This window comes from Vombatus ursinus, unplaced genomic scaffold, assembly GCF_900497805.2.
Source record: "Vombatus ursinus unplaced genomic scaffold, bare-nosed wombat genome assembly UNPS02014820.1, whole genome shotgun sequence".
In the NCBI taxonomy this organism is placed as follows: Eukaryota; Metazoa; Chordata; class Mammalia; order Diprotodontia; family Vombatidae; genus Vombatus; species Vombatus ursinus.
The window spans coordinates 9,926,622-9,948,333 of record NW_020954598.1 but is presented as its reverse complement, the minus strand read 5'-3'; the positions used below and the strand labels follow the sequence as shown (position 1 = coordinate 9,948,333).

The 21,712-nt window shown below is 36.1% G+C and overlaps 1 pseudogene; it reads left to right on the top strand.

Annotated features, from left to right (window-relative positions):
* Positions 1-1,034: 1,034 nt before the first annotated feature.
* LOC114024038 lies at positions 1,035-1,799 on the top strand (annotated as a pseudogene).
* Positions 1,800-21,712: the final 19,913 nt, after the last annotated feature.

The following is a 21,712-nucleotide window of genomic DNA, read 5'->3' as shown; positions in this document are numbered from 1 at the left end:
GTTCACTTTAAGCTCCAAGCCAAAGGCAGCACTTCTGGCAAAACACTTCAATATTAATTCTCTTTATTTTTTTTCTCTGGGGAAAATGTTTCTTCCCTCTTAGTTGCTTCCTTCCAACATTATTCCCAGTATATACAACCCCAAGATGCAATTACTAGTGGTTAACACTATTTATAAAGACAAACTAAACATTTAAACAAAGAAATGTATATTATCCCCTTCAGAGTTTTCCCCTGAGCTTTCATGACGTGGCTCAAAAGAGAAATAACATAGAAGGTTATGCTCTTGTCCAGAGGTTTCACCAATACAGCATTTGTCCCTATATACCTCACACTTGATTGGCCCCAAGTAACTCTTCTTCCAGTATTTACCTCTTTTTTCCCTGTAGCAATAGATTCTAATTTCACTTAAGCTTTCTCAATCTCACGTGGCTTCTTACACATTGCTGTTCTCCATATTCATTTTTCTTCTCCTTGTTCCGTCAGGAGTTGGGTTCATCTTTGAATCTATGTGCTGGACTCAACAAACCAACTTGTAAAGGTTGCCCTGATGGGTATCTTATAAATCTTCACCCTATGGAGTTTTTTGTTTTTTGATGCAGTCAAATAGCTAATGCATGCCTCATGAATGGAACACATCACATGGCCTTTATATCCCAAATAACCTCACAACTTGTTATCTGGCTCATTTACTGTGATTAGATCAGTGAGAAACCAACTCCATTATATAAATAGGATTTTCTTCCCATGAATATGACAGAAAATTCTGTCACTAAAGTCTTCCTGTCATGTTCAATTTTGATATGAAAGTCCTTTCTCTGTGCTCCCTAATTTTTCCTCCTAGTTTGCAATTCTTAGTCTCGAGGTTCCACACATGATGCAGATAGGAGAGGCAGTCATTGAGATTCTGCATGGTCTTGTTCTCCCATATCTCTCTGACCTCAAGCAGCCCGCTGCATCAGGCTTTGGCTCCCAACCCCCATAGAAGTTGGTGGAGCAGGCCATGGAAATTTGTGAGCCAGAGCTGATGGCACCATGAGACAGTCTGTACAAGGTTACATTCATGACCTCCAGAAGGCCATTGATGATACTATCATGACTAGGCTGCAACTGGAGACATAGATTGAAACCCTGAAGTAAGAACTGCTCTTCAAAAAAAAAAAAAAAGAATCATGGAGAGGAGTTGAATTCTCTACAATCCCAGATAGCAGTCTGTGGGCTGACTGTGGAGGTAAACTCTCCCAAATCCCAGGACTTGAGCAAGGTCATTAGTGATATCTGAACCCAATATGATGCTCTGGCTCAGAAAAAAAAAAAAGAGAGAGAGGCTCTTGAGAAGTACTGGTCCCAGGAGATCACTGTGGCTATCACCACAAGCTCTGAGGAAAACTTGCTCAAAACACTGTCACCTACCTGAAATGTACATTCCAGTCCTTAGAGACTGACGTGGACTCTCTTTGAAACAAGCTTGGAGAAGAGCTTAAGGGAGGTGGAAACCTGTTATGCTCTATAAATGGAACAGATCAATACACCCCTGCTATACCTTGAGGCTACCCCCATGGGATAGATGAGCACAGAGCGTGCCAGGCCCAAGATTATGAAGTGCTGCTCAACATCAAGATCAAACTGGAAGCAGAGATCAGCACCTATCAAAACTTATTGGAAGAGGGAGAGGACTCCAAACTTGTGTATACCTTGGACAGCAGCAGCTATTCCTTGTAGTACATCTATAAGACTAGAATCCGAAGGATTGTAGAAGGTAAAATGGTGGCAATCATCAATGACACCAAGGTCCTGTAGCATTAGATCATAAACTGAGGACCTGAGCTGAAGCAGGAAGTTAATAAAAGCTCTTTGAGAGGTAAAGGTGAGATGGTAGAGAAAAGGCAGGGACTCACCTGAACTCTCCCAAATTCCTTTACAAACAATTTTAAATAATGCCTAAAATGAATTCTGGAAAGGATGAGGTGAAACAATTTTCAAGTCCAGGGCAATTTGGAAGATTCGAAGGAAAGATCTGTTGCACCAAGGTGAGAGGGGAGAACAATCCAGTATCAGCTGTGACAGCTCAGGCTGCACTCCAGCAAATAAGTAGCAGGTCTTGAGGAATGACTGAATTAGCTGTGTCAGTGGTAGCTTCCAGAGCTCTCAGTCCACAGATAGTAAGAGGGTTGGATAACTGGTTGGAAGGATATCACAGGGGTCCTTCCACAAGATGTAGGACTCTGTTGCACTGCCCATACAATGATCCTGCTCACAGTCCTGGGTTGCAGTCCCAGAGAGAGAAGGAGCACTAAAACATAAAAATTTGCAGTTGCAGGGCACCAGGAACACTAGTTACGGTTTCACAGTGGAAAAGAGTGCTTGTGACCACTCAAAGATCAGAACACAGACCACGAGAGGAGTGACCACACCTCTCCTTAGATCATACCATCTTGAAAAAATTTAAAACTTACAGATCCCCAGAACTAGCTCTGAGAACAGTAGCAAGAAAGGCTTGAAGCTTGAGATAGTACTCATTCCATCCTGGGAGAGTAACCCCACTTTTACATAGAGTTAAAAGTCAACAAATAGGCTGGAAAATCAATAAAGAACAACACAAAATAACCTGACCATAGAAAATTATTATGGTGACAGGGAAGATCAAAACACAAACTCAGAAGAAAACAACAAAGTCCAAATAGCTACATCCAAAGCTTCAAAGAAAATTGTGAATTTGTATCAGGCCCAAAAAGAATTCCTCAAAGAGCTCAAAAGTGTTTTTTAAAAATCAAATAGGAGAGGTAGAGGAAAACTTGAGAAAAGAAATTAGAGTGATGCAAGAAAATCATGAAAAAGAGGCAACAGCTTGGTAAAGGAAACACAAAAAATATTAATGAAAATAACACCTTAAAAAACAGAATAGGCCAAATGGTAAAATAGGGAGAAAAATTCACTGAGGAGAACTTCTTAAAAACATAATTGACTAAATGGAGAAAGAGTTACAAAAATTCACTGAAAAAAAACTTTTTAAAAAGTAGAATTGGCCAAGTGGAAAAAGAGGTAAGTTCACTGAGGAAAATAATTCCTTAAAAAAATAAACTCAGGCAAGTGGAAGTTAATGATTGCATGAGACATCAAGAAACAATCAAACAAACCCCAAAGAATGAAAAAAAATAGAAGAAAATATGAACTATCTCATTGGAAAAACAACTGACCTGGAAAATAGCTCTAAGACAGATCATATAAAAATTATTAGACTACCTGAAAGCCAAGATCACAAAAAGACCTGAGATGTCATCTTTCAAGAAATTATCAATGAAAACTGTTCTGATAATCTAGAAGCAGAGGTAAAATGGAAATTGAAAACATACATTAATCACCTCCTGAAAGAGATCCCAAAATAAAAACTCCCAGGAATATTATAGCAAAATTCCAGAGCTCCCATGTCAAGGAGGAAATATTGTACAGCAGAAAGAAACAATTCAGATATTGTGGGGCCACAATCAAGATATTAAAAGATTTAGTAGATTCTACATTAAAGGATTGGAGGATATAGAATATGATATTTTGGAAAGCAAAGGAGTTAGGATTATAACCATGAATCACCTATCTAGCAAAATTGAATATAATCTTTCAGGGGAAGGATTCAATGAAATAAAGGACATTCAAACATTCCTGATGAAAAGACCAGAGATGAATAGAAAATTTGACTTTCAAGTAGAGAATCAAGAGAAGCATAAAAAGGTAAACAGTAAAGAGAAATCATAAGGAATTCAATAAGGTTAAACTGTCTACATTCCTAAGTGGGACGATCATACTTGTGATTCCTAAGAACTTTCTCATCATTAGAACCGTTCTCAACATTAGGACATGAAGATGGGGGAAATGGAGAGGAACACTTGAACCTTATTCTCATTGGAACTGGATCAAAGAGGAAATGACATACACACTCAGTTGGGTATAGAAATGTATATTGTCCTGCAGAAAATTTGAAGAGGAAGGGAATAATATGAGCAGGGGAGGGGGGTACTGATAGAAGGGAGGGTAGATTGGGAGAAGTGGTAGTTAGATGAAAAACCCTTTTGAGGATAGATGGAGTAGAAAAAGAGAAAAGAAGAGAAAAAAAGATAAGGGGGGAATAAGATGGAGGAAAATACACAGGAATCTTAACTGTGAAAACATTTTTACAGCAAGTTTTTCTGATAAAGGCCTCATTTTTCAAATACATAGAGAACTGAGTCAAATAAAAATTCCCCAACTGATAAATCATCAAAGGATTAGAACAGACATTTTCAAATGAAGTAATCAAAGCTATCTATAGTTATATGAAAAAATGTTCTCAATCACCATTGACTAGAGAAATGCTCTAGGTACTCTGAGGTACCACCCCACACCTAGATCAGATAATATGACAGAAAAGGAAAATAACAAATGTTGGAGGGGATATGGGAAAATTGAGACACTAGTGCACTGTTTGTGGAGTTAAGAATAGATTCAATCATTCTGGAGGGCAATTTGGAACTATTCCCAAAAGAATACAAAACCATACGTACCCTTTGAACCAGCAATACCACTTCTAGGTCTACATTCCAAAGAAATTTTAAAACAAAACAAAACAAAAACAAAAAGGAAAAGGATCTATACGTACAAAAATATTTATAGCAGCTCTTTTGGTGGTAGCAAAGAATTAAATATTGAGGAAATGCCCATCAATTGGGGAATAGCTGAAGTTGTGGTATATGAGTGTGATGGAATGTTATTTTACTCTAAGAAATAACAACAGGATACTCTCAGAAAAAAACAAAAAACCTTAAAGAACTTACATGAACTGATGCATAGTGAAATGAATAGAACTAGGAGAATACGGTATACAGTAACAGCAGTATTGTACAATGATCAACTGTGAATGACTTAGCTATTCTCAGCAATACAACAATACAAGACAATTCTGAGACTTATGATGAAAAATACTGCCCATCTCCAAAGAAGGAACTGCTGGAATCTGAATGCCTATTGAAGCATACCTTTCACAGTTTTTTAGTAACCAAGATTGTTGTTGCTCAGTTGTTTCAGTCATGTCTAGATGTCTATGACCCCATTTGGGGTGTTCTATAATCATTGGTATAGAACGGATGTTATTTACCTGGGCCTATGGATCCCCAGATTTGAGGACATCCATGAGCAAGGATGGGGGAAAATTAAATCTTTATTTTCACTAACTTCTAACTAAAATTTAGCATTTCCTTCAATGATAATCTTTTTAAAAATAAAACATTACTTTGAAAACGAGTGCCATAGGCTTCTCTAGACACACAAATGGTTCCATTACACAAAAATGTTTAAAAAAAGTCCTTGACATAGAACATTCCTAGTGAAAAACTCCCTCTACCAATGCACCAGCTTTGGACACCAGCTTTGCAACTTAGAATCCTAGCAAGTTGTCTAATTAAATGTCAAATGAATACATGAATGAATGGATGAATGAATGACCTCTGTCTTCAGTTAGGTTAGCAATTTTTAATTTTATCTGTATTTCATCTTGCAGGACATATATGTCTCTAAATTAAAAAAAAAAGACTCTAATGTTTTAAAGTCCTAGAGATTCAATGCTATGAGTAATGAAAGATATGGGTGAATTGTAATAGAATATATATTTCTTTAAGGTAGAAAATGTGTTTTTGTCTTTGTACCAGTAGTGTCTGTTACCTAGAAGGAACCTAATAAATGCTTGTCAAAATTACTTAAGTTGAATTGAATTGCTATATTTACATGAATACAATGAGTGCATAATTTTCTAAATTTTCTTTATTTTCATAAAGTCCAAGTGACCAATAATACTGCCTTAAAAACTGCTCACCCAGCCATTATGCCTTTGAATGGGCAATAGACTTTTGGGGTTCTGTATCTTCTAGAAATTAAAGGATCAATATTAAAGAGAAAAAAAGAAAGACTTCTCAATTTTCTAAGTTATCCAGGTTTAACTCATGATATCATAAAACTCAAAATTTTTGTGCCAATACTTGCATGCAATGATAAAATATTGCCCACTGCAGAGAAAAATATTATCCTTTTAAGGCATCAAAGTATTCATTTATTAAATAACTAGTATCTTAGTTGACATAAAAAAGTCTTATCTTTTTATGTCTTTCTAGACTCTAATATAATATTGATCTATACATGGAAAATACCATTTTAGAAACAAGCTTTCAAGTTATATTTTGTTCTATCAAATCAAATACATTTTTATAGTCAACAAACTAAAGCACAATGAGATCTTGTATTCACTATGTCTTTTAGTCAGTATGTGATTGTTAGGATGTTATGTGCCATGGATTATTACTTCCAAAAAGAAAAGAAAACAAAACAAAAACCTGTGTATTTCATACATTGATCAAGGATATCCTCAAAGTGCTTATAGTATAGGTACATATCCTGCCAAAAGAGGTTAGGTATACATCAATATTGTTGTTGTTTAGTTATCTAGTTGTGTCTGATTCTTTGTGACTCTATGAACCATAGCATGCCAACATTACCCATGGGATTTTATTGACAAAAATACTGCTGTGGTTTGCTATGTCCTTCTCCAGCAGATTAAGGCAAACAGAGCATAATTGACTTGCCCAGGCTTCCACAGCTAGTAAGTATCTGAGACCGGATTTGAACTCAGGTCTTCCTGACTCCACAACATTGTATCCACTGAGTCACCTAGCTGCCTCTATATCTCAACATGAGATTGTTTAAACATTGCTAATGGTGAAGCTTAGATATCTCAGTGATCTTTCTCAACCTTCTCCAAATAAGACAATGATTCCAACATGGAGGGAATCAAGAGGCAGGGTCAAAAGTCTGGATAATTTGTTTTCCTCAGAGGGGAGTATATTAGACCAGAGTTACATCCCTCTGCCCCATACATAATGTGAGTCTGTGGGAATAATTTTTGTTTTAGATTTAAGCTGCTTTCCTGGTAACAATCCTTCAGAGAAAAAGGGTATTCCAAGACTATACCTAAAGGCTTGATCCCTTCTCTTCCTTATATCCAAAGGACTGACAAAATTCTACTCGCAAAAAAAGAGTATCACAAAGAGTGAATAGGAAAAAAATTATCCTGTCATATAGCAAACACAAATCAGCAACATTATATCTATTAGAATATAGAAGACTGAGTGATTGAGTTCCCATACTTGTAGCAAGCTATGTCAGTTCAACTGAGAGAAAGAGGGCTCAGTCTCAGCTAAATTCCCTAGGGAGGCTAGCTAGAAATCAGGGACATGTTGTAGAGCCTCCTTTCCCTATATATCTACCTTCCAAAGAGTATTTTCTATCTCTCCTTATTTTACAACCAATTCACTTGCCAAAGAAAGTCTGGAACCATGTATACCTTCCCCCAAAACAGGAAGGAAAAAGAATGTCTCTTCTCTCCAAAATCTTATGACAACTCTACTTCTCCTACAAGCATATATTTCCTATATTTTCTGTATCTTATCCTTCTGAAACCTTGAGAATCAATTCTTCAGCAACCTCACAGTTGTGCCTGTAGAGTGGGCCGTCTCTGTGCATACTCAATATTGTCTAGGGGTATTTTTGATCTTTATTTTTCACAATGCTATGTAAAGAGCACTTGGTCTGGAATTCTAATTCCATTTCTGCTATTAACTACCTGTTTAACCTTGGGCAGGTCACTTAACCTCTTTGTGTCTCAGTTTCCACATATATAAGATGAGGGGATTAGATTCGATGATCTCCAAGATCCTTTTTATAATCCTATGAGGGTCCTATGAGCACATCTAAATTGTGATGCTAGAGTTCATTGACCTGGATGATGAAAAGAGTGTATTGTATGCACTCATATGCATGTAAGTATACATATATATGACATGCATGTACACAACAGATATGTCTAGGATGCATAGTATATACTATATATGGAATGCATATATTTGTGTATACATATGTTTCTTTTCATAAATGTTCTAATTTTTGTTTATTGCTCTTCTTCAAATGTCATCTTTAAGAGTTTTTTCTTAGTTGAGTCTCTTGCCAACCTTTCTTCTGGTTTTATACTCCATTATTTTTCTGTTTTTTTGAGGCAATTATATTCTTAATATATTATATCATCTTTCTTTGTACAATTCTACCAATGAGTATGTAGTACAAGCTCATGTTACCCTTTGCTACCACTTCTCCTTGCTTTATACATATATAATTGTTTGTTCACTAAAGTAGTTTTTTAATGCTTTTTTTTTGGAGGGGGGCTTCTAATTATAGAACTTGATATCATTCACTTAATGTCTGTGTTAAATTATTGTAATTTAGGTCACTGTTGGGAAATATAATTTAGAATTAGGAAATAAGATTGACATATAGATTTATAGAAATATCCTGGCTGTAAATCACCATTTTCTTTTGAACTCTGATTACATTAGTACAAGGAACTGCTGATAAGGAAACTGCATCTTTCAATGCAGACAGATCAGCACCAACTTTGAATATTGAATTGTTATAGAGTTGCCACTGTAATGCAAATCCTTAAAAGATTTGAGAGATACTAGATCTGATGCCACTTTGACTCCTCTATTCCCATGTGGATCAGGCTGCCACTCTCTTCCAAAGAACGCTAACTAGTTGGGTTTGATTCCTCTTTCTTTAAAATAAAAAGTCTAGTGCTTATATCTTCACAGTTTCCCTCCGAAAGTGTTCAGTAATCCTATCTATTACAAATTCCATTAATTATCCTTTCATTGGACTAAGACACCTTGCTTTCTTTGTTCCAGGGCTCTCTTAGAAATCCTTAGTGATGAATATTCCTTCTGTAGTCAGGTAGATGTCATCAAGTCTTGCTTATTTATTTATATCAATATATCACTTAAATGAGAGGCAGTATGGTAAAATGGAGATAGAGTAAGTCAGAGTCAGGAAGACTTGGGTTGAAATCCTGCCTCTGGCATGTACTAGTTATTAGTGATTTCCTTTAACTTTTCAGTGTCTATACCACCCCATTCCCCACCCCAGACAATTGTAATTTATTACATCTCTGAGCTCTTTTATCTAAGTTCAACTTTTTGTACCCTGATCACTATGGTTCCCTACTGATTCTCTAACTTCCTTCCTCCCCCTGACATATTTAAAGAATTTTTTATTATTATCTTAGGAGTATTTTAAGGTATTCCTTGGAGTCTTTTTGGATTATTTGATTTTTCATTTCAATAAAACCTGCCACATTTTATAGGTTTCCCTATTTTTCTTGATTAGGTTATTATTATTATTTTTTTTGAAAGATGGCTGTGTCCCTATATGAGGAATCAGGTATTAGGGGCTAGCTGGAAAGCTCTTTTTTATTAAAAATTATTGACACTGCTATACCTGGGGAACTTTGCCGGGTCTAATTACCACTGACCTTGTTACACCATAGCCTTATCCATCCTATCTGATTTGCGTTAGAATCTCAACTGGACAATGGAATGTTCTACTTGACCTGCCCCCATTGTGTCTGAAGAAATAAAATCTTACTCCCCTCTCCCAATAGACCTTTTGATCCTGCTAATGTCTCAGGTCCCACAGTGCTTCAGCCCCATTCTAGAATTTCCCCTTCCACATCCTGCTTGCCTTCTGAAAGAACATAATTAATGATGTGTAGAGGAAGCAGAGAAAGAAATTTTTACCTATATATAAATAAACATTTCCTGACAAGTAAACCTAAATAAAATAAAATGGGACTTCTTCCAGAGGCATGTCTTCCCAGTTAATACAGGTTTCCAAAGCGTAGGCTGAATGACTATTACCTAGGTATACTGTAGAAAGGAGAGAATATTCTTATTCAGGAATGCTCTGGACCAAATAAGTGTCTTTGATTATTTGATTACTGTGATAAAGACAAAGTAAAGATTTAGATTAAAAAAAAAAACAGCACCCTAAGAAAAGCTGAAAAAAGAAGGAGAATTCACATAGCTGTGGGCATCTGTGAATGCTTTAAGGAAAAAAGGTGGTTCTTGATGGTAGAGAACTCCTTCAATGTCCTCCTGCCTTTAAATCCTATCATACTGGGTTCCCTTAGGTTACAACATTAACCTTTTTACTTTGCTATTTAAATAGGATAAAGTTTTCTATTGTTGTAGAATGGAATTTATAAGACTTTTTAAAAGTAATTATTCTTTGCACATATTTATCCTGAGGTTAGTAAAAAGGGAGTTGTTTTATATCCTTATTAAAATAATTTCTTGTTTAAAGATTTATCTCTTTCAGGTCCATGTTAATTTTTCATGATAGTAACCGAATATAAGAGGAAAAATCAAACCTTTGAAGATCATTAAATATATCCAAGATCCATCTTTTTAATATCAATATTCCTCTGGAGATATCATATGGTTGAGACCCATGTGATATGATAGTCTTTGAAGAATTAAATGTGTGCTTCATGCAAAGGGCAATGGAGAGACATAGCATGGGTTGCAGAATATTAATGGTGAAAAATCGTATACCTGAAGTTGGGCAAAAGGCTCATAGGATCATAGAGTTTAGAGCCTGAAGAAATTGTAGAGGTCATCAAGTCCAACTTATTAATTGAATAAACAACAGGGATACTTTTCTTCCTTAACTATAAATTTTGCAGATGAAGAAACTGAGGCCAAAGCAAGGAAGTGACTTATTCAGGATTGTACAGCTTATAAGATTTGTTGACTCCCAGTTCAGCATTCTGCAAAGTACATATAATGAAAATAAAGGAGAACTACTAGAGAACCAGTACTCTCCATTGGTGCCTATGAAATGGCATCAATTAATTTCAGAAAGCTGCCAGAGCATTGAATAGATTCACTGTGAGAGGACATAGAGGGAGGACATGGACAAAAATCATATATTATGAGGTTTCAGTGGGTTGCTATCTGTACCATTGATAGATCTGTGCCAAAATTGATATGTTCAAGATTCATGAAATATTTCGAATATCTTTCTTCTGGATACTAGCTAATCATTTACATAGCCGACAGCATGCAATATTCCTTGAGGGCAGAGATTATGTCATTCTTTATCACGGTATCCTTGTGAGCCTGCACATAGCAGGTACTTAGTATTTATTTAATTCAACTTAATAAACACAGAGATAATTTTCTTTCATAATTTTAAATTGCCTTTAAAAATAATTTGATCAACGCTTCTTGGGGCCATGCATTTCAAGATTATACAATGTTCTGACATTCCCTTGAGAGTTGTGCCAATTACAGTCACAATGCAGTGATTCAATAAAACTGTATTGCTCTGCATTGAATAAAAATATATTAATAGAAAAAGTGCTGATGGCGTTTGGCTCCTTAGAACAGAGAGTAATTATGGTTCAGCAATATCTGATGATGATATTAGCCATTGTGTTTGTCACAGAAAACTAGTTTAAGATGAGAAATGTGCAAGCTAAGAGAGTAAAATGCTATCGTGAGGTCAGTAGAAAAGCTGACTTGAAGGCCATACCTAAGAAGTAGCTATCAATAGTTCAGTATCAACCTGGGAGGAATTATTGAGTAGTTCCCTACAGGGATGGGGCCTAAAGGTCATTCTTTTCAATATATTTATTGATGACTTGGATCTAAGAATCGAAAATATGTTCATCAGCCTTGTAGTTACCTGGTTTCTGTCAAGCCCCAGATCCACATAGGGAACCCTGGGTCTTTTCAATCTTATTCCCCAAACTTCAGAGGTTAAAGAGGTATAGCTATCATACCACAAATATAAATAGTTACATTCTTCTATGAACAGTTTTCCAATATGTGAGGCTCAGTTCTTCTAGTTGTTGTCTCATAATCTCAGCAGGATAATATAGCTATGTTTCTCAAGTTTGAAGGGACTTTAGAAGTCATTTGATTCAATCACCTAATTTTACAAAGGAAGAAACTGATGCCCCTTGTTAAAATAAATATATATATATATAATTATATGGTAAATTTATATATATATTTATATAGTAAATTTATATACATATTCATGTAGTATATATATATAATATATATATACACACACATATCTATCTATCTATCTATCTATCTATTTCCTCAATCACTGAACTCCAGTCCTTTTTAAAGGTTATCTCCACTGCCTGATATGCATTCCCTGCCTACCTCAGTCTCACAGTCTGTCTATTCTTTCAGAAACAGCTCAATCTTCACCTTCTACATTCAGTTTTTCCTTACCATCCCCATCCACTAGTGCTCTCCCCCAATCTATCTTGTTTTTAACTGTTGCATATATTTATATTTATTAATTTCATATTTATGCTATACATATTTGTATGTGTACTTATTGTGTCCCCCATTAGATTGTAAGCTCCTTGCAAGTAGGATTGTTTCATTCTTTGTAATTTTATCTCTAGTTCTTAGAATATTTCCTGGCACATGGGAGGCACTCAATAAATATTTATTGATTGATTTTTATGATTACCTCACCAGATCAGAAAGGTGATATTTTGACAGGAAATGCTACTTCAGATTAAACTTCTAGGGAGACCAAAAAGGAAAAAGATTATAAAAACTTCTGAGAAGGCAGAAAGATTATTTAGGAAATAAGAATATAAAGGGGGAAGAGTTGCTTTGTTAAATCAAATGCATTGAAAAAAAACAATTGGAACAAAATGGAATTATCAGCAGACCAGTGACCTGCAAACCGGAGAAGAGTACTGAAGAACTTTATATAAATATTCATGATCAGTTAAATGAATAATATAAAATTAAGATGAATTTTGAAGATCCTTAGGATAATTAATTCTTTTGGAAACGAGAACTCTGGATATCATCTAAATCTTTTAGGTTATGTCTACATAACCCTCAAATCTTTGATGATGTGATTAATTCATATATAAATAAAGTCCATTAAACTTTTAAAAATTATTTTCAGTTAATAGGGGCTGCTATTTATATAACATTTTGATGATTACAAAGCATTTTTCATATATCATCTGATTTGATGCTCAGGAAAATTATGTGAAGGGGTAGCTAGGTGATGCAGTGGATAGAGCACTGGGCTTGGAATCAGGAAGACTCATCTTCATGAGTTCAAATCTGGTCTCAGATATTTACTAGCTGTGTCACCCTGGGCAAGTCACTTAACCCTATTGGCTTTAGTTCTTCATCTGTAAAATGAGCTGGAGAACGAAATGGAAAACTACTCCAGTACCTTTGCCAAAAAAACTCTAAATGGGGTCACAAAGAGCTGGACACAATTGAAAAATGACTGAACAACTGAAACAATTATGTGAGATAGAAATGGCAGGGTTTTTTTTTTTTTAAATAGAGGGTGGGAAACAAGGTCAGAGATGAGAGATCATTCATCTATGGCAGAGCTGGGCTCAAACCTAGGTTTTCTGAACAAATCAGATTTTTCTACTATACTGCTTTTCCTCAGTTCAGTTCAGCTCTGAAAAAAGTACAGAATGTGAAGGGCTGTTTAGGCAGCCTTATTCTGTTTAGAACATTTTTCAACAAAGAGATCAATAAAAAAGAAATCACATCTAAGTATTGGGTTGAAAGCTGTTAGAGGACAGGAGTGTGCTTATATAATTTTCCTTTCCTCTCATCTTAGAGGGTGAGGTGGCTATCTTCTTTACCAAGGCTAAGGTACCCAACTCTGTCCTTGACCCCATCTTCTTCCCTTCCATCACTTCCATGACTTTGATTGATTTTTTTCTCTGTCTCTCTCTGTCTCTGTCTCTCTGTCTCTGTCTCTGTGTCTCTGTCTTTGTCTGTCTCTCTGTCTGTCTCTGTCTCTGTCTCTGTTTCTCTCTCTCTCTCTCTCTCTCTCTCTCTCTTTCTACCCCCCCAATCTTTACTGCTTCTTCCTCCTTGGTCTACAAGTATTCTCAGCTAACGCCTAACCTGAAAACAAAACCATAAAATGGTAACAACAAAATTTTATTTAATCTATTGGTCCCTTAAACTCAATGTCTCCACAAAGAACCTTGTCATCTCTCTAAAACCAGCCCTTCTCATAATGTCTCAGTTTTTGTTGATGAAATTTCTATCTTTTTTATCACCCAGCTTCAGACCACTGGAATCAGATTTGACTCCTCCCTCTCTCTCATCATTTACATTGAATCCATTGCCAAATCCTGACAATTCTGCTTCCATAATATCTCTTGCATTTATTCCTTTCCCTCCAATCAAATGGCCAACAACTGAACAGTTCAGTCCCTCGTCAACTCTTTTGTACTATTGCCTTTATAAGTAGACTTTCTGTCTCCAGTTTTTTCTCTCTCCAAAGCATCCTCCACACAGATGCCAAAATAATCCTACTCAGAACAATTATAATCATAATGACAGAGTTGATAAGGAGTTTGGATTAAATGAATTCAGAAAAATCTGAGTTCAAATTGCTTCTTCTATCCTTACTAGCTGTGCGGCCCTGGACAAAACACATAACCACTCGCAGCCTCAGTTCCTTCATCAGTAACATAAGATAATAGTAACAGCTGTCTCACTGGGTTGTTGCGAGGATTAAATGATGCAATATGTGTACAAAGTGCTTTACACACCTTAAATCAAGATCTGTATGTGTGTGTATCTCCTAGCTATTGTTATTATCATTATCATGTTATTTCTCTTCTCAAAAAATACAGCAAAATATTTCGATTGTTGTTCAGTCATATTTAGTCATTTTTGACTCTTCATGATCCCATTTGGAGTTTTCTTTGCCAAGGTAATGGAGTGGTTTGCCGTTTCTTTCTCTAGCTTATTTGTAGCTGAGCAAATTGAGGCAAATAGGATTAAGTGACTTGCCCAGAGTCAAAAAACGCGTAAATGTCTGAGGCTAAAAACAGTTTTAGTGACTCCCTATTACTTCTAGGATAAAATGGAATCTCATTTTCATGGCATTCAAGGCCCTGCATGATCTAGTTCCCATTTACCTTTCAGACCTGATTAATATCACTTCCTTTGATGTACAATATGTTTCATCTAAAAAGAGTACTAGTGGCTCCTCTGCCTCCCATTCCCCATGTGCAGGTGCCAGACCATTCCCCGTGCCAAATTAAGTTCAGATGTTACTTCTTTAATGAAAATATCCCTGATCCACACCTCCTGTCCTCCCCCCAAAAATCCTGAAGGTATTCTCCTTCCTCAAATTTTCCTAGACTTCTCTATTTGAATCTTTCTTTGCTTCCATCACATCCTGACTCCTACATTTCTATTTCTAATACTGACAGTAGATTTTAAGTTCCTTGAGGAAAGAGCTGTTTTTTTTATTTTCATCTTTTATCTCCAATAACTAGCACAGACTTGTAGAACCACATCACATACATGCAGATACACATAAACACATACAATACATGCATATGTATTACATGTTTGTATATATACACATATATGTGTGTGTCCATATGTACAGATATGCATATACACATATACATACACACAAACGCACATATACGTTTATATGGAACACATGTGCCCAAAGAAATTCACAACTCTGGTACTAAACACCTTTATATGTTCTTTTTCCCCCTCAACAATATAAACATAAAACGTCACTGAGGAGGATTGTGTCAGTGTTAGATGGAGACTTTCACTCTATCTACCTACCTATCTATTATTTATCTATATCATCTATCTACAGATGGATATACATATAGATGGATAAATATATCCCTCTCTATAGAAATAGCTATACCTACAGATATACTGTTATCTCTTCCACATGACAGGGATACTGTGCCCCCTTCATCTGGAAAATCCACATAAATTTTTTGGCTCTCCCTTCATACCAGAGAAGAAGTCTGAATTATTATGGTATTAAAAAAGTAACATATGCTGATATTATACAATCCTATACATATATTTTATGCATTTCTGAGTTTCTAATTTTTTTCTGTGTCATCTGCTGGACTTTGCATATCATCAGTGGCTTCCAGAAAATTTTCCAAAAATCCTCATTTAATTTCTTATGCCAACCTGCAATATATCAAAACTGTGACGGGGAAAGATGTGATGTGGAAGGGATAACTGTAGATATATCTTCAGCCTGGAAAGGAATAGCTCCATTGGAGCAGGCAGAAATGAGGTCCTATGTAGCAGTAAAAAGGGATGGTTCAAGTGGACCAACCGGAAGAAAAATCAGCCATATCTAGCAAGGCCAATGAGGGGCATATATATGAGTGTATACATATGTACATATACATGCATTGTGTACATATTGCATATATACATGCATACACGCATACAATATACACGCATACTTTGGAGATGCTTATAAAAGGAGAATTATCTATCATCTATCTACATTTATACCCACACACACGTATATATATAATATACCTCTCATAAATATTATATTGCATTATATAATATTTTATTCTATTACTTTGTATATGACATATATTATATTATGGTGTTATTGATATTGTATATACTTGATAGATGTGAAATTATATAATACATACACATATATAGGCCAATTTATGTGCACATACATACTTAAGAGGAAAATTTGTAGATATATGCAAATTCTCCTTTTATAGGCCTTTCCAATATGTATGTGTATATATGTATGTATGTATTATGTATATATGTATATTTGTATCTATGCATTTTCTCTTCTTTTCTTTCCCTATTTGCTAGGTGGGGCTACTTTTCTTATGGCTGCTGTACTTGAACTCCTCTTCTTCTGGCCTTGTTTGTTCTCTCACTGGGTAGGGCCCCATCTCTGGTTGCTTCACTGGGACTATTGCTCTTCTGAGCTACATAAACAAACAAACAAAAAAACTATGGGTTTGCCTTCTCCAGTAAATTTTCTGAGAGTTTTTCTCCCCGTTTCTCAGGCACTAAGTAGCAGTGCACCAAAGTCCCCGCCTTTCTCCAGTCAGCTCCCCAAAGCATCAGGTGGCACAAGCCAAGCCCCTCTTCCAAGTAGCAGATGGCAAAACCAGGCCTGAGATCTTTCCCCAAACCTGGTGGAAAGTACTGCCTGGCATCTGCCTGCCTCTGAGCTCTCTGTGAACCCTTTGTCACCCAGCTGGTCCAAAGTGAGCTCTCTTCTGTGAGACGACTCTCTTCAATCTTATAGTGATAAACCAAAAACTACATTTTTGTCAGCTAAGCTATATAATGTTTTTCCCATCATACCAAACAGTTCTACGGATCCAGGTTTATTAACTTCTCTGTCCTTACATCAAATGTCAGGTCATAGGATGCTTTCATTTTTATCTTATTAGTGCCTTTTCTCCGTAGGAAACTTTCTCAGTGTTTCTCTTAATGACTGCCTATATTTCTTCCTCCTTTAAATTAGTGAAAGTGTCCACATCAGAAAGGGGCATCCTCTGATTTATGTTATTGAATTGAAATGAATAAACACCTTCCTTTAGATTTCTAGGTCCTCTGAATTCTTGCTATAACCTAGATTGGGCTCTGAAGGACCTTTGGGGTCATAAGGGAATTTCGTATATGTGTTTCTCTAACTGTCTTTCATATTTTGAGAATTACTGATTACAATTTGATAAATCCAATGGTGTCTTCCTATAACTACTTTTGGTTATGTTGAACATATCCAATGATGTGTATTTGTTATCAGGCACTTAAAATTTTATTTTGTATTTATTTTTTCTTTTTTCCTTCTCCTCTCATTTCCTTTCCCCCATCTCTATGTCTGTCTCTCTGTGTACATATACATAAGTACAGATACATACCATATATGCACTTACACAGAGAACAATGTTTGTATGACTCTATTTCTTTGTCTCTCCACTCTTCCCTCTGTTTTTCCCTTCTATCCCTCTTTCCATCTCTTTGTTGCCTCCCTTGTTATAATGTAAGTGCCTTGCAAGTAGGGGTTATTTCATTTTTTTTGCTTTTTTTTGCTTTTTTTGCTTCATGCTTTTTTTTTTTATCCCCAGTTCTTTGCACATTGTCCAGTGCAAAGGGTTAGTAAATACTTGTCGATTGATTGTCCTTCACTATTGCCAGATGAAGTTCTGTCCACTTATTCCAAATGTATTACTGGAAGTTTTTGACAAGGATCTGTTCATATTTCCATAGATGTCTTAGAGTGATAAGTCATATGTCTAATTAATATTGCATGTCTTTTTGTAGGATACTTTCTGAATGTGTTACAATCCATTTTTATAGTTCTGACCATTTATGTTGTCTGGCTTAAAAGTTTTTTTTTTCTATTAGGTTTTGATATAATGATTCCTCTCTCTTTCTGCCTCGTGTATATGTATGTTTATATATGTGTGTGTGTATGTATGCATGTATGTATACAAAACCACACACATATATTTAAACCTTCTTCTTGGTCAGCTAATGCTTGATGTGCCTTGCTGGAGGGGACCCAGGTATTTGTATGTATCACCTTTATCCATTAGTATGAATTCCTCTCCATGTTCAAGCTTGAAATTCTATGTTTCCTACATATACATTAAGAATTTTATACTTGCAGGCAGAGCAAAGATGGCAGAGGAGAGGCACCAACCCAGCTGAACTCTCCCAATATCCCCCTTCAAACAATTTTAAAATAACGCCTCAAATCAAATTTTGGAGTTACAGAGGCAACAAAAAATTGGGGTGAGACATTTCTTCCAGTCTACAACCACTTAAGAGGTTGGCAGAAGAGGTCTTTGACACTGGGTTGGGAGGCAACCCAGAACACTTGAGGTGGAAGCACAAGTGGTTGGCTTTGGAGATGGCTGTGACAGCAGCAATTGGAGCTAAGATGATAAGGGGGTTGGCGAACTGGTCAGAAAGAGATTATGGGGATCCTTTGCTAGTACTGGGTGTAGGACCTGGGGCTGTTTGGCAACTCTGTTGCACATATTCAGTTCTGAGTTGCATTTCCAGAGTGGAGAGGAGCACCTGTTATTGATCACAAGGGGACAGGGGCCCTGATTACAGTTCCAGGGCCAAGAGGAGTGCTAGCAGCTATGGCTGGAGGTGAGCTGGGACCCTTACTGTGTAAAGACTAGAGTGTAGACTGGGAGAGCAGTGACCACAGCTTTTACAAGATCACAGCAACCTGTAAACACTGAAACCTTGTAGACCCTCAGAACTAGCTCTGAAAACAGCAGTATGAAAAAGCCTCAAGCTTGGCACAGTGCTTCTCCACCTCTAGGTGAGCAGAGCATAACTTTAAAACAAAATTGATAGCGAAGAAGTAGGTGAGGAGAATGAGAAAACAACAACAACAATAACTACTACCAAAAACTTGACTAGGAAAAGAAGTCCTCAAAAAAGAAGAATTAGCCAAATGGAAAAAAGTGGTGCAAAAACTCACGGAGGAAAATAATTCCTTAAAAATTAGCATTGGACAAGTGGAAATTAGTGACTCCATGAAACACCAAAAAACAATAAAATAAAGTCAAAAGAATTTTTAAAAACAAAAGAAAATGTGAAATACCTTATCAGAAAAACAACTGACCTGGAAAATATATCAATAAGAGATAATTTAACAATTATTTAACTACCTAAAAGCCATGATCAAAAAAGAAAATAGTCAATATACTTTAATATTATCAAGGAAAACTGCCCCACTATCTTAGCTCCAGAGGGTAAAATAGAAATTGAAAAAATCTACTGATCCCTTCCTCAATGAGGTCTCAAAATGAAAACTCCCGGGAATATTATAGACAAATTCCAGAGTTCCCAGGTCAAGGAGAAAATATAGCAAGGAACCATAAAGGAAAAATGCAAATATTGTGGAACCACAGTCTGTATAACACAAGATTTAGTAGCTTCCACATTAAGGGAGCAGAGGGCTTGGAATTTGATATTCTAAGAGACAAAGGAGCTGGGATTACAACCAAAAATAACCTACTCAGCAAAACTGAATATAATGCTTCAAAGGATAAAATAGATATTTAATGAGAGAAAGGACTTTCAAGCATTCCTGATGAAAAGACCAGAGCTGAATAGATAATTTGACATTCAAATAAGACTCAAGCATAAAAAAGGTAAACATGAAAGAGAAACCACAAGGGACTCAATAAAGTTTAAAAAAAAATTACATTCCTATATGAGAAGATGATGCATGTAACTCCTAAGATCTTTATCATTATTAAAACAATTAGAACTCTAAATAAACTGAGGCTATGAATGCAAGTTGATTATGTTGGTTTGATCTCAAAAAATGAAGGGATGAGAAAGAAGGATACACTGGAGAAGGGAAAAGGAAGAGAAATAATAGGCAAAATTTTCTCATATAAAAGAAGTGAGCAAATAAGAGCTTTTATAGTAGAGGGGAAAATGGGGTTTCTGGGCAATACTTGAACCTTACTCTCCCCAGAATTGGTTCATTGTGAGAAGAATATGTGTGTATGTGTGTATACACAGAAATATTATATATATATACATATATATATACACACACACATATACATATACATACATATACATAAACATATACATACACATACACACACACACAAACACACGCATATATATACACACACAGAGCTGGGTATAGAAGTTTATCTTATCCAACAGGTAAATAGAAGGAGATAGGAATCAGAGAAAGATGGGGGATGTTAAGAGGAAGGTCATATTAGAGGAAACTGTGGTCAGAATCAAAACACACTTTTGAGGAGAGATAGGATAAAAAGAGAGAGAAGGTTAAACAGAATAAATGGGATAGAGGGAAATACACAGTTAGCAATCATAACTATGAATGTGAATAGGATGAGTTTATCCATAAAATGGAAGCAGATTGCAGAATAGATTAGAAACTAGAATTCAACAATATATTGTTTAAAAGAGATATGCTTAACACAGAAAGACACACAGAGTTAAAATAAGGTGCTGGAGCAGAATTTATTATACTTCTGCTGAAGTTAAAAGGCAAGGGTAGCAATCATGACCTCGAACAAAGCAAAAACAAAAATAGATCTAATTAGATAATCAGGGAAATTACATTTTGCTAAAAGTTACCACAGATGATGAAGTAATATCACTGATTTTACAAGTTTCTCTGATAAAGGCTTTGTCTCTCACACATAAAGGGAATTGAATCAAATTTATAAAAATAAGAGGCATTCTCCAATTAATAAATAATTAAGGGATACGAACAGGCAGCTTTTAGAAGAAGCAATCAAAGCTATCTATAGTCATATAAAAATATTCTAGTAATGATTAGAGAGATGCAAATTAAAACAACTCTGAGGTACCACATACCAAAACTGACAGATGTGGAGGGAATGAGGGAAAATAAGTATACTAATGAACTCTTGTTGGAGTTGTGATCTGGTCCAATCATTCTGTATAATAATTTGGGACAATACCCAAAGGGATATAAAACTGTACATACCCTTTGACCTAGCAATCCTTGGTCTGTATCAAAGAAAAAGGAAAAGTACTTATGTGTACCAAAATATTTATAGGAGTTCTTTTTATGGTGGCAAAGAATTGGAAATCAAGGAGATGCTTATCAATTGGTGAATGGCTGAACAAGATGTGGCATATGATTGTGATAGAGTTCTATTGTACTATAAGAAATGATGAGGGGTTGGGCAGTGAGGACCACAAGGAGGCCCACTGGTCCAAGGAGTGCCTCTCCAGGGAACCCCGCCCCCCAGAGGGAACCCCTGTGACCAATGCCTCTGGGACTGTACCCAAGATGTGACCAGAAGGGACATTGGAGGAAGGATTGTCCTCGAGGTTGGAAAAGTGGTGGAGTTGCCCCCCAGTATCCCATCCTCCAGTCTTATCAAGACTGGGAATGACAGGGGAGCCTGGGGCTTGGTAGCGCGCCTGCTTTCTCCATCTCTCGTGCAGCTCTGG